Below are 12,010 nucleotides of genomic sequence, written 5' to 3' on the forward strand. Positions count from 1 at the left end.
TGTGACATCATGACAAACTTTTGATTTCTATTAATAAAAAATGGTACAGATTAACATGAAGTCATCCATATATCCCCGACACTGAACTGAGAAGTGAAGACAATTTTGTAGTTTATAAATATTTTGTATTGCTCAGGGAGAAAAGTATATAGCCACAGAATGGCTTACATTATGTAATCTATAACCAGAGTTACATAAGAGAAAACTTGCTATCTCTGGTTAAAAATCTTCTTTGCTATGTTTTTGTGGAGAATTCCTCCAATTCCCCAATACTTTACTTTTTCATGTGTAGACAAATTTTATCAAAATCTGGTAAACATTCTATTGTGTATATGTACCACATTTTCTTTATCCATTCTGCCAGTCATGGAAACCTAGGTTGCTTCCATATCTTGGCTACCGTGAATAATGTAGAAACGAACATAGGAGTGCAGTTACCTCTTTGACATACTGGTATCTTCTGTGGATATATACCCAGAAGCGGGGTTGTTAGATCTGTATGATAATTCTATTTTTATTTTTGTGGAACCTCCAAGAATAGATGTTTAGCATATTAATGAGAAAAATAGGTTGGTGAGATGACAGATATATTAATTAGTTTAATTGACTCTTTTACATCGTATACCTAGATCAAAATATCATATTGTACCCCATAAACCGTACACAATTGTTGTTTGTCAATTAAAAATAAATTTGCTTTAAAAGTCCCGTAAAAATGATCATGACTTTTCATTGTCATGTGACCGACATGATCGATATAGTTGGCCAAGCCCCATTAAAAAAATGATATCAGCTTTTGTCTTGAACAGTTTGGATAATGTTTCTTTAAAAACAAAAGAAGAAGCCAGGGAGGTTCAGTTACCCTAGGGAAACTGAGGTGAATACCTGCTCATCTTTACTTAAAATGAATTCATGCCATCTATCAACCAACACCTTTTTCTCCAAATCGATTTTGACATATTGTAGTTCAAATATCAGGCATGTGGGAATATAGCTCTTGCACTGCTCATGGTATGAGTGCTAGGACAATGTCAGGAATAGGGTGAGTAATGACACTGCAAATTGAAGTCATCTGCTTATTTTCCACATGCCTGCACAGAGCAAGCATCTGCAAAGGAATTTTCCTCATGTTGCTTTGCCCATGACCTTGATCCAAAGAATCCCATCCTTCAAAGAGAAATGCAGTGTCATTTTATAGAATAACTATATTACTAATTAATATAGTTTTTAGTCCTTTATAAATACTAGTATACTTTTGGAGTCCAATATCTATCCATTAGCTAACATGTGTTTTTAAATGCACTTTCTACATTGGTCAAGAGAAGATTTGAAAGAACAACGTATTAGTTCTCTATTGCATAGACACACTTAGTACCATATAAATCAAAGGGAATGTTGTACATATATCTTAGAACAAAAATGATAAGCGTATTGGTATTTCACAAATACTTGAAAAATTAAAGACATTGCCACTCTGTAGTGTACTGCAAATATCACAGGCAGAAATAAACATACCCTATATCACCCAATCTTTACCTTTACATAGTCTTTTTAATATAAGTTCTGTGTTAGTCCATTCTCACACTGTTAATAAAGACATACCCAAGACTGGGTGATTTATAAAGGAAATAGGTTTAATAGACTCATGGTTCAGCATGACTAGGGACGCCTCAGGAAACTTACAATCGTGGTGGAAGAGAAAGCAAACACATTCTTCTTTACATGGCAGCAAGGAGAAGTGCAGAGCAAAAGGAGGTAAAGTCTCTTATAAAACCGTCAGATCTCATGAGAACTCACTATCATGAGAAGAGAATGGAGGAACTACCCCCCAGATACAATTATCTCCACCTGGTCCTTCCCTTGACATGGGGATTATGGAAACTACAATTCAAGATAAGATTTGGATGGGGACACAGCTAAACTACATAAAGCTCCAAATAATAACTAGTAGATAAATACCAAATTGTTGACCTGTGCACTTGTGTGACCCAACTGCTACCCGCATACTTATCCACACATTCTTTATCTAAAAACAAAGGATTACTCTATTTGTAAGTCACTGGAGCAGGGTAGGACCTCTACATCCATATTTTCTTTGAATCTGTTCCAAAATTTATACATATTATTTATTTTTGGAATTAGAAACAATTTAAATGAGTAGTTTTGTGTTAATCACAGCATTTCCTACATTCTGAAATGAACAAAATCATTTTACCACTTTGAAAATTGGCATATTGTAGTATAAAAGGAAACACCAAACCAACTAAAAATAAATACACAAAAAATAAAACACAACTGTTTTCTACTCCCATCTGTGAAGATCTATGTGATGACCTTGAGCAAGTCACTTGATCTCTTTAACTTTCGTTTTTTTCCCCAGCTCACAAATGAAGATCTGGTCATTCCTCAGGTCATTTATAATGAAAAACTTCTGTTATCTATGATACATCACTGTAGAGCTATAAATATTTATTTTCCAGTCATGGAGAATGAAAGCAGAGGTTATGCTGTCCAATTTTCATGACAATATTTGAAATGATTTTTTTTTACTTGCTTATAGAAGCATCGAAAGGGTACTAACAACATATTTGGTCCTTTCTGGATGAATACCATCACTAGTATTATACCATCATCTTTTGACATTTTGTCTTTGGAAGATTTCTTTCCAGAATGATTTGACAGGAAGTATATAGTTTCTTGGTATTTGAATATATACTTGATACACTGAATACACACACACACACACACAACTATCTTTATTACATTGCAGTGTTTTACTTGACATATCAACTCTTATTTTTCAGATTATGACCTCTTAACCTTTAGTAGCTGAGAACATGTGACCTCCACAAAATATAAGAAGTTGCCTTGTTGCTAATCCTTTGGCCAGTTTTTGAAATTAGATAGAAATGATGCCTACTTCCTCAGTTTTAAAGTGGCACAATTTCCGGTAACCACCGTAAATACTCTGTGGATTGTCCATCTTTGCTGATTCCAAGTACACATAGATATTTCTCAAAGGGTCAAGAGATTCTTATCTTACTGGCATTTAAAGCACCCATACCCTGTCAAGAAAAAACCTGATTACACACACGAGGATCCTACTCTAGCATTTCTACCTTGTCAGCTTGGCCTATGAAATAGCCAAATAAACTCACCACTTACGGTTTCTTTATAGCTGTTAATTTTCCTGGAAATGCATCATACTGGAAATGCACTAAAAATATGTAGACTAGCCCAGTTCAACATTGTCATGCTTAGTGACATGATTCCTTTAAGTATCTCTGACAGGGCTTGGTACGCAGTCCTTCACGTAGGAGTGGTTCTGCATATGCCATTACTACATGACATGACATGCCAGAACACTATGTCATTTGTTCCCACTTACTCTGACTATATTGTATTATAACCCTTTTTCAAATAAGTTCCCTCAGAGGAAATTCTTTATTGCTCTCAGATATTTCAGCCACCTGGAGCATTTCTCTGCCTTTAGTCTGCCACTGATCAGTGGATGCCAGTTTTCAAAGAGATGTACACAAATAGACCTCATAATTAGACACATCATAAGACTGATTTATTTAAACTGTAAGACAAGCTTCTTTTCTAAAGTTTTCACTTACTTGGCAAATATTGGAAATTCTTCACCAGAAGGAAAAAAGTAATAAAAATTTATGAAGGAAAATCTATCACTTACTGAAATCATTCATTCTAGAATCAGCTCACTAATAAATGAAGGAGACAGGAAGTATCTCAACACTTTACATCCCAAGAATTGTCATTTGCAAGTGACACTGATGAGAAATTCTTCCTGCAATAAACTATTGATCTCACTGGTCATAATGATATAAAGAACATGATATGTTAGAACAAGAACATCTAAACGTCTGCATCTAAGTGTCTGTTTTTTTTCTGCTAATACAGTCACATCAATTATGTTTGTTTCTAGGAGAGGGAAAAGGACATCATCCTAAGTCTTTTTCCCTAGTCTTTATATCCACATAATGTTCAACTTGCTATAGTATAGGATATGTAAAATAAAAATCAGAAACATACTAAGAGTGTTGCAAACAGCAACACACTATCCGAAGCCATAAACTTCAGATAACCAATTTCCAATCTAAATTGATCTTAAAAGTAAAAAACAATGCATGTCAGTGATTTCCTAAGTTTTTCTTTCATGAAGAGGAAAACTTGCCAGAAAAAAAAAATGGCTTTTTTCCTCAGATAATTGGCTTAATAATTTTAAATACCTATATATTTTTCTAGTCAATCTACCTGTATTTTTTAATACTAATGATATATTTCATCTTTAAAGTTTGTGATCTCCTGATTTTTTAATATTGAACATTCTTTGTTGGTTCTACTTTAAGTTTTCCAGATTTATCCCCTTGGTAGGAAATTACAAACCTGCCTGAGAAAGAAAAAGTTGAATTAAAAGTCTCTCTCTATCTCTCTCTCTCTATCCCTCTCTCTCTCTCTCTCTCTCACACACACACACACACACACACACACACGAGGGAAGGGAGGGGGAGGGAGAGAAGTAAAACACATAAAGAGAAACAAAGAGAGGGAAAGAAAATAAGAAACTACTATGTGCTTCCCGAGTGACATACGTATGTGGTTATTTTTGAAAATCTGAAGACCTGTTCTACCCTGGTAAATGGGTGAGAGAATGAACTCTAAAATGAACAAACTTCAAATGAAACTTTGCCCCAGCTACTTACTGGCTTTCTTATTGTAGGCTTATTAATTTTCGATATGATAGTACTTACCTCACAGGTAGAGTCTTTGGTAGAATTATTTGAGTTTGTTAAAGTGTTTAACATAACGTGTGGCCCAGTAAAAGCCTTAATAAATGTTTGCTCTCATGAAGACATCGTGACTCTGCCTCAAAGAATTCGTAGTCCAAAGAAGCACAGACAAATGAATAGAAAACACTAATAAAATCTGTTCAAAGCTAAATTAGGCTTATGCCCAGGATGCTGTGCAAAGTAGCCCAGGGGGCTCAGCTGTGCAGAGAAGTGGCTTGCGGAAACAACCACCAAGTTGATTTTTATAGGACAGCAGTGTGAAACACCTTGTGGGGTGTGCCACAGTTCACAAGCAAGTTAAAGCATACTGTGCTTCTAAAAGGGTTTCCCAAAGTAGAAGTGTTTTTATAATCCCTCAAAGTCTTTAAGCATAACTGGAAAACACAAAATTTCTTTAAAAGAGTCTATAGAGTACAGTAATGCGGAGAGTGCGTCTGGTTTCAAACACACCTATACCCAAGCCTGCCTCTGCCGTGCAGTAACCACTGATAAATAACTTGTCCCTTCTCACCTCAGGATCTTCATCAGAAACAAGGACATTATATAAGCATTCTTTGAGATGGTAGGAATTAAATGAGTTAATGCTTGCAGGATCCATAGTCATGCCTATCATGTAGTACTGCTCAATACATATGAAACCTGTTGTATGTCTTTGCAGTTTGGTATACAGTCTTAACATTTATATTCATTTTGTGCTATTATATTCCCATGTACTTTTAATTCCCATTTCAATTACTTAGAATTGAGAAAAATTGAGTTTTAAGATGCTACACTGTTTAATCATACTTCCTAGGAAGAAACATTGTTTATTTATCCTTTTATTTAATACTTATTTTGTATATGCCTCCTTTAGGACAGATACTGAGCTAAATGCTGCGAATACAATGAGGATAAAAAAGATGAACTTATAGCCCAGTAGGGAAAGTAAGCATTAATCAAATAATCATACTAATAAATGCATAATTTCAAAATGAGACAAATTATCTGAAAGCAATCATGCTAATGAATGTGTAAATGCTTTTTAGGAAAGTTGGAAGAACAAAATAAAGAAGACTGATTTAGATGAGAGAAAATGATGATCAGAGCAGGTCTGAATAGGAGAAGTGTACGAAAAATGAGTGAACTGCCCCAAATCAGTGGGAGAAATTAGTGGTCGAGCAAAGGAAATAGAAAATGTAGAGGCCTTCGTCAGCTAAGTAAAAGCACGATATCTTCACAGAACAAAAGAAGGGCAGGTTAGTTGAAGCAGGTAAGTGAGAAGGAGAGGAACATGAGATGGAGTTTAGGGGTGGACAGCAAGCACCACCATACTGAGCGCTGGATGTCCTTTTATGGACTTGAGTTTATATCTGAAGAGCAACAGAATGAAACTACAGGATTCCAAGGAGCAGTGGTGACATAAGATTTTCACTGTGGGAAATAAAGGATGAAAAGAAGGACCAGAGAGAAGATAGGTGGAAACTCAAATACAATGTCTTAGTCCAGGTCCTCAGAGGAGCAGAGATTAGATATGTAGGAAAACGTGGGGAAAGCTGGGACAGGCCTGTGAGTCATTGGGTCACCACACAGGTCTGACCTTTGTAAGGGAGAGAGGAAAGGAAAACATCTGAGTGGAAAAGTCTTAACTGGCAATTCGACATGACTAATGGGAAGTTCTGGAATATTCTTTCAGGTGAATCCGTTGTCTTTCAGGAACGGGCCTACACATGCATTCCCTGTAGTACTTAGTCACTGCCTGGTACCAGTCCCTGGGATGTTTAGCCTAAGTATGGATGCGGTAATCATTTTGGGTGCAGCAGCTAGGACTGTGGTAGGTTGTGCTCTGGTCAAATACACTTAGTAATAGGAGAGCTGAAAGATTCAATTTCATGGAGGCCATGTACTGTGTTGACTCTGAAGACAGAAAGTAGACCAAAATGATGAAGATATAAGAATAAAAGTCAACATCAATATATAATTTCTAAAGAAAGGTTGATAATTTATCAGAGCAGTCTTCCCTGGCCACCATGACTGTAAAGCACTGTCTTCTCACATATAGTCCTATTCTCTCATTGAGTTTTACTTAAGGAACTGGCATTTACCAACTGTACATATTATATTTTTGTTTTAATTCTTTATGTCTGTCTGTCTATACTCCCCAACCCCTACTACAATATGAACCTAATGATTGCAAGGAACTTCCTTGCATCGAACTGCTGTTTTTCCAGCAACTCAAATAGTGTTGTCGTTTAAGATATATATGTTGGATAAATATATGTTGGATAAATGAACAGCGGAGGAGAAGGTGTTCAGGATGAGAGAATATATTGCCAAAGAAGACTTCCAGGTTTAAGGTATGTGAAGCCTAATGGATGGTGATTAGTTACTGTTGAAATGCACACTGGAAATCTTGGGCAGGTGGGCCAGAAAACAACAAGTTTTATTTGTACTTGTTGAGTATGGAATTCCTTTAAGACATCCAAATGGAGTTTGTAAATTCCCTAATAAACAAAATGTTATAGTACAAAAATTTTTTGTGGGTAATGTAAGAGTGCAAGTGTAAATACAGATTAGATCCGGTTGTGAAGACCATTCTATAATAGACTAAAGAGTTGAAACCTGAGAATTGTACTTCAAAATCAACGTATATTCATCAAGACTCTGTTAAGAGGTGATTGAAGAGGTTAATGTATCAGAAAGATAATATTTGAAGAGAGATAGGTCAGTCATGAAAACAGAGAAAATATGGACGTATGGAAGTAAAAGGCCCCAATATCCATTTGAATACACTGGGAAGGCGCTGGGTCTTTAAAATTGTGTTTCCTTGGTAGGCCCTTCCTTCTGTGAAACAGTTAAATAAATTTATGCCAACAAATAACATTACATATTGGATTCATCAAACTCACTTAATTCTGATTTCATTATTATTAAGTTGTCTTCTGACATTTTTCACTTTGGTTTGCCTGTCAGAAAAATAGGGTCATTTAATAGCAATATCTCATTATAAGTCAATAATCTGGGATTGCGGTTTCACATAAAAATCTCTGGGACTCAGTGTGTGCCTCTTACCAACCCATTCCTGATAGAGGTATTAACCCAGTTCACATTACATTAACAAGGCCCAGTTCCTGAGCATCCCAGGCTCAAGGGCAGATCCAGGACTGTACAAATTTATCAAAGTAATACAATGCCACCCTGAGCATTCTTTGGAGTCAGTCTACTAGCCATAGTCTACGGTGACAAAATCTGGACATTGTTGGCATCTTTGGGAGGTCAAAAAAGAACTTCAAATATGATGCCAGATTAAATAGCAGTTGACTTTGTCTCCAAAATAGACTAGATTTTACCCTGAGAAGTGAAATAATTTTGTCCCTTTAGGAACAAAAAGGAGTGTAAGGTAATTGAGGTTTAATTGTGGGCTATGAAATGAGTATGAACATGAATTCAATCATGGGTCATCCACTTTATAGGTATGTGACATCAGACAACTCACTTTATGTCTGTCTCCAAATGTTCGTGTTGTTAAGATGGAGGTAACAATACTTACTACACAAGATTGCTATGAAAAACATATGACCTAATATATCTGTAAAGTGCATTAGCAGATAGTAAATGTACCACAAAGGGTATTAGGACATTATGAATGTACAGAAATCCTGGAATGGAAAAAAAATTACAAAAATGTACTCTTACTTATTTCCCGTTTGATTTTGGTAGGGAAATACATACCTCCTGTCCACTAGTTAACTTCCCTTTGACAAGTTATGTTATTATTTAATTAATTAAAAGGCTATATATATATATATATATATATATGTGAAACCAAAAAATGTCTGTAACTGCTGTAATGTACCCTTATACAGGCAGACCTCACTTTCCAAGGTGCTGTGTTAAGTGAGATTCATGCATATCAGAGCCATGCAAAGCAAAGTCATTGCTACTCTACACAGAAGTTTCAGTTACTATGGTTAAGTGATCATGAGGACTGCCTACAGTATAGTAGCCCATGAATCATTAACAACTGTGAACATAATTACTCTTTTGCTCTTTCATATATTTTAAGAACAGAAAACCAAACACTGCATGTTGTCACTCATAAGTAGGAGGTGAACAATGTGAACACATGGACACAGGGACGGGAACATCACACACTGGGGCCTGTTGGAGGGTGGGAACTAGGGGAGGGATATTATTAGAAGAATTATCTAATGTAAACGATGAGTTGATGGGTGCAGCAAACCACCATGGCACATGTTTAGCTATGTAACAAACCTGCACATTTTGCACATGTATCCCAGAACTTAAAGTTTAATAATAATAATAAAATCATCATACATATGAGTAAATTCTGAAATAAAATAATGGCAAATAGTTGATATTTCCCAAAAAGAAAAAAATCAGTTAGAAAAAAATGAATAAAACCTACTATTTGTTAGCACAATAATGTGCTACAGTCAATAATGATTTAACTGTACATTTTAGAGTAACTAAAAGAGTATAATTGGGCTGTCTGTAACATAAAGGATGCTTGAGGGGATACCCCATTTTCAATGATGTGTGATTATTACACATTTCATGTCTATATCAAAATATCTCATGTACCCCATAAATATATACAAGTACTATGTACCCACAAAAAACAAAATAAAAAAATACTGCAAAACGCATGGAATATTATCAAGCATTCTAATATTCCAGTAACTGGAATCTTAGAAGAAGAGGAGAGAAAAAGGATCCCAATTTTTTTAATTAAGAAAAAGAGTTTTATGCAGTCATAAAAAAGAATGAGCTCATGTTGTATTATGCAGCCATAAAAAAGAACGAGTTCATGTCCTTTATAGGGACATGGATGAAGCTGGAAGCCATCATTCTCAGCAAAGTAACACAGCAACAGAAAACCAAACACTGTATGTTCTCACTCATAAGTGGGAGTTGAACAATGAGAACACATGGACACAGGGAGGGGGGCATCACACAGTGGTGCCTGTCAGGGTGTGGAGGGCAAGGTGAAGGAAAGCATTAGGACAAATACCTAATGCATGTAGAGCTTAAAACCTAGATGACAGGTTGATGGGTGCAGCCAACCATTATGGCACATGTATACCTATGTAACAAACCTGCACATTCTGTGCTTGTATCCCAGAACTTAAAGTAAAAGTTGAAGCAACCTAGAAAAGGAAATAACAAGTAATATCAATTGCATAGCTGTTAATCTTCAGTAATTATGTCATTTGTAATTAAATACCTTTTTCATTAGTCATATTATTATATTCTGTAGCTGGTTTCTACTACATAATTGTTTATCTTCAATAAAAAAGAATATAGTACAAGTAAATATATTATTATTCAGTTTTCTATTTATATATGGTGGTTGCTGTTTGGCAGATAAAATGCATGGAGACGATGTTCTCCAAAGAGAATTCATCATTTTTTTTCCCCCAGACTTGCTCTTCTTTCTTTATTCACTGTTAAATAACTTAATATCCTCCTCATTAAAAGATGTAAATCCTTGCAATTATCTTTACCTTTTTTCTTTGTTAGCCTCATATCCAGTGGGTGGTTAAGCACTGGCATTTCTGGCATTGTGCTATCTGTCACAGCTGTTCTTTTTCCTTTAATTTTATTGTTCCACAAGAGATTAGACTATCATTAAGTTTTCCCTGGATGACTGCATAGTTTTCTACCTAGTCTGCTCTTTTTTCCCTCAAATAACATAAGCACTATGCTTACCAATTAATTTTCTTAATACACAACTGTAATCATGCCATTTCTCTGCTCACAAGACTAAAACCAGCCAATATTTGCATTCAAGTTCATCCCCAGCCCAGGCCTCAAATTACCTTTTCTATCCCCACCGTTTACATCATTTCTCTAGCTCTATATTCATTGTAAATTTAAGCAACATGGATAAACTCTATATTGACCTTAAATTTAAGCAACATATTTTAACTCTATAATCACCCTAAATTTAAGCAACATGGAACTATTGACTTTTGTACTTTTGTTTCATCTAAGAGAAATAACTACCTTCATTTTCCCCACTTTCGTTCCTCACACTCATGTCCCATATTCTACACAATCTCTAAATGTTAACATTTTCTCTACTTTTCAAGACCAAATGACAATGTCACTTATTCCACAAACTGTCCAACTCACAAAGCTGGATGTTCTCTCTCCTCCCTCTGCATCCCGCCTCTCTCGATTTTTAAACTTCTTATGACAGGCACATTTTCCATTTCCTATAGTTATTTGTGAATGCATTAGGTCTCCTACTGTCCTAGAATATTCACAAGTAGGGAATCTGTATCTGTTTTGCTTGTGTTTTCCTTTTGTATTGTACACTCAGTTACTTGTATAGAATAATTACACACCAAACACTTTTATTATAGCAAGATAAATTAGCAATAGAAGTGTTCATCCTTTAATAATTTTAAGGATCTGTATAAGTGCAGCTACATCACCTTAATACTGTTTGTTATGAATGCTCACTGGTATAATTAGGCCCTCTAAGAAAAATAAATGAAATCATAGAAACATTTTCATAAAAAAGGAACAATTACAAGGGATATGATCCTCAAAGAGCTGTCTAATTGTGCCTGTTTCTGTTTCTTTTACTCATCATGCTGAGACGGAGTTTTAAAAATTTCAACTCAATCTTATTCTTTAGAGGAAAGACACTAGAACAAAATCCACTTAAATTCTCAGTTGCTATCGAGTTTAAAATCATTTCATTTAAATATACTTAGAATTTCACATAGCAAACACATTAAGAGGATTATGTTTTCCCTCAAAGTAAGCTCATCTTCTTCAGGACAGAACCAATAATCAACTACCATGGAATTTGAGCTTACTAAATTTAGATCCTAGTAAGGAGGTCCATTTAATTTTTTTGAAGACTTACTTTCTGTGAGGAAATTACATATTCCATTTTATGCCATTTGGGAATTACAGCATCAAGAATATCATTGCAGACTAATAGAGAAAACTTACATTTCTTTTTTTTTTTTTTCCAAACTGTGAAGCACATAGGCCAAGTTGTATTACACTCCTTTGATGTAAAATTTTAATACCTGCATTTGGGATTCTGATGATGTATCAGGAAACTTTTTTACTCTCAGTAACCCAACATTGGTCAAGAATAATGGGGAGAGTTATTCAGACAAAATTCCTTATTGATATCTGACCCAGGGAGACATAGATGTAAGAGGATATAGGACAGA

The sequence above is a fragment of the Mandrillus leucophaeus genome, unplaced genomic scaffold, assembly GCF_000951045.1.
Source record: "Mandrillus leucophaeus isolate KB7577 unplaced genomic scaffold, Mleu.le_1.0 Scaffold176, whole genome shotgun sequence".
NCBI lineage: Eukaryota > Metazoa > Chordata > Mammalia > Primates > Cercopithecidae > Mandrillus > Mandrillus leucophaeus.